This window comes from Erythranthe guttata, chromosome 8 (assembly GCF_056151865.1).
Source record: "Erythranthe guttata isolate IM_541 chromosome 8, IM_541, whole genome shotgun sequence".
Taxonomy (NCBI): Eukaryota; Viridiplantae; Streptophyta; class Magnoliopsida; order Lamiales; family Phrymaceae; genus Erythranthe; species Erythranthe guttata.
The window spans coordinates 7,602,236-7,605,601 of record NC_142540.1 but is presented as its reverse complement, the minus strand read 5'-3'; positions in this window follow the sequence as shown (position 1 = coordinate 7,605,601).

Below are 3,366 nucleotides of genomic sequence, written 5' to 3'. Positions count from 1 at the left end.
ACTCGATAATTAATTAATGTAATTAATTATGAAATGAGGTCGTATGTTCCTCTTAGGGACAATATGCGCTTCCATATACCTTTAGAGAACATAGATGTAGGAATCACATAGACCAATCCAAACCTTCTGATGAGATAAAACATTTTTAATAAAAATCCCTCATTCTTATTTAATTAAGAATCATTTCAAGCTATAAAGAAAAACCCAATCTGTTGAGTTATTTCTTTCCTTCTGCCAACGGTTGGATTATGTGTAGCCCTTTATATAGTGCAGTAAGCCGTGTTAGCGGGGAGTGCTATGGTAGAGTAAGCTGTAATTCAATTGACATAACGATGAAGGTAGCCGTAGAAAGGGTTATGTTGAATTAACGTGGTCGGCTAGATTAACTAGGGACTGCATTAGTTTGGCATAATCAAGTTCTATGAGCGTCTTTGATTGGTAGGTTAGACTTGACACACAACGATTTTGATATTCGCGAGATTAACTTAGGTCATTATCAAGTGTGAGGAAAATTAATTTAGGGTCATATTGAGGATATGATTGATTGTGATCTACCTTTGGGCAAATATAATCGGGATAAATTAACTACGGGTTATATTTGTCTATTGGACCTAAAGTCCATTAAGAAAAATCAGTTTTCTCGTTTGTCTACTAGAGGGAAGTGGAACTCGATAAAATTAGTGGAAGAACAATTAAATAACATAAGTCCAAAAATTTAATTGTAACAATCATTTAACGCGAATCTCTAATAATCCTCTTCTCTAAATGTCTCAGATAATCATGTCTAAGAATCCCATAATGTCAATCCTCGACAATAAACTCAATGGCCCTAATTACCTAGATTGGTTGCGTAGTCTTAAGCTTGTACTAACTGTTGAGGAGCGTCTCAATGTTTTGAACGAGAGACTTCCCGCCACTATACCTGACACAGCGACTGATGCTGAGAAGGAAACTTATGAAGTTTGGAAGAAAGATGACACTCATGCTAGGTGCTATATGATAGCCGCCATGTAGCCCGCGCTTGCGAGGAAATATGAGTCTCACTTGCATGCTTTCGATATAAAGGCTCATCTCGATAGCATGTATAGTGAGAATATTAGGGCATCGAGGTACGCTGCTACAAAGGAGTTGATCACGGCAAGACTGCGCGAAGGGACTTCGGTCCACGAGCACTGTCTCAAAATGATCACTCTCCTTGAAAAGCTAGTGAATCTTGATGTCACCCTCCCAGCCGAGCTCTCGTTGGATTTGATCCTGTTATCTCTCCCTAGTTCCTATGAATCGTTCATAGTGAACTTCAACATGAACAAACTGGATCCTCCCTTGGATGAGTTAATGAACATGTTGGTCAGCTTCGAGTCCACCATTAAGAAATAGAAGTCTGTTCTCATTGCTGCTACTTCTGGAAAGAAGAGTTCTTTCCAAAAGAAGAGAAAGGAAAGAGTTCCCTTCCCAAACAGCAAGTTCGAAGTGGGTGAAGGTAGTGGGGGCCCCAAAGCAAAGGTTAGCAAACAAGTTGATGATGCTTGCCATCACTGTGGAAAGAAAGGACATTGGCGCCGCAACTGCAAGGCTTACCTGAAGCAGAAAGGTTCTGAAAAGGGTACGTATTTCATTGACGTAAATTTGTCTGTCAACTCTTCTTCTTGGGTATTGGATACGGGCTGTGGCTCACATTTGTGCAATGATTTGCAGCTAATGACAAGAAGTCGAAGACTTAGAGCGGGTGAGACCTTCCTAAGGATGGGGAATGGAGCAAGAGTTGCTGCTGAAGCCATTGGCACAATTTACTTAAATGTTTTGGATTCTAGTTTTCCTATTGTTTTGAACGATTGTTTATTTGTTCCGTCCCTCATTAGAAACATTATTTCTATTCTTGTATTAGATATTGAAGGTTTTACTTTTGTTTTTGGAAATTCGATTTGCATTATACAAAAGAATGAGAATTTGATTTGCAAAGGACGACTATTAAACAACTTGTATGAACTAAATCCAAATGAAATACCTATAAATGTTATATCAGCAAAACGTAAGGAGATAGATCAAAACCCCGGACAACTTTGGCACGCTAGATTAGGTCATGTCTCTTTAACAAGGATGAACGATTTTGTCAGTGAAGGATTGTTTTCTTTGGAGGACGTGAAATCACTACAAACTTGTGAATCTTGGCTTAAAGGGAAAATGACCAAATCACCCTACAAAGGGAAAATGGAACGAGTCGAGGGTCTTTTGGATTTGATCCATACAGACGTATGTGGTCCACTAAGTGTTAGTGCGAAGGGTGGATATAACTACCGACGATTATTCTAGGTATGGGTATGTGTACTTGATGAAGTACAAGTCTGAAACATCTGAAAGGTTCAAAGATTTTAGACACGAAGTGGAAAAGCAACTCGGAAGAAGTATTAAGAAGTTGCGATCCGATCGTGGTGGAGAATACTTGAGCATCGAGTTCATTGACTATCTAAAAGAAAATGGGATACAGTCCCAATGGACTCCACCGGGAACTCCTCAACTTAATGGAGTATCCGAACGTCGGAATCGAACTTTATTAGATATGGTTCGATCAATGATGGGGTTCACGAACTTACCGGCATACTTGTGGGGTCATGCACTTCGTACTGCCGCGTATTTGATGAATAGAGTTAACACCAAAGCAGTTAAATCCACACCGTATGAACTTTGGCATTCCCGGAAACCCAACTACAAACATATTAGGATATGGGGTTGTCCCGCTTATGTGAAGCGGTTAGTGGGAGATAATTTGGATAGTAAATCTGACTTGTGCTATTTTGTGGGGTATCCCGAAGACTCAATGGGATACGAGTTTTATTATGTCAAAGAAGCAAAGACGTTTGTTTCAAGAAAGGCCACCTTTTTGCAAAGGGAGTTTCTATCCGATAGAAAGGGCAGCATGATAGAACTTGAAGTAGTTCAAGAACCACAAAGTGAAGTTCAAACGCAAGAACAAGCAATCGAACCAATACAACAAACCACTAATATACCTCCTGAACCTAAGGTGCGTAGATCCGAAAGAGTTCGGAAAATGCCGGATAGGTTATTCCTCCTCGAAAATGATGAGGATCATGTTGATCTTGGACGAGATCCAAGAACATACAACGAGGCCGTATCGGATGCGGACATGGGACATTGGCTAACTGCCATGAAATCCGAAATGGACTCCATGTACTCCAACAAGGTGTGCACCTTGGTAGATCCACCTAAGGGAATTGTTCCTATAGGCTGCAAGTGGATCTATAAGAAGAAAATTGGAGTGGATGGAAAGGTATCGACCTATAAAGCTAGATTGGTAGCGAAAGGTTACACTCAAAGGCAAGGCGTTGACTATGAGGAAACTTTTTCACC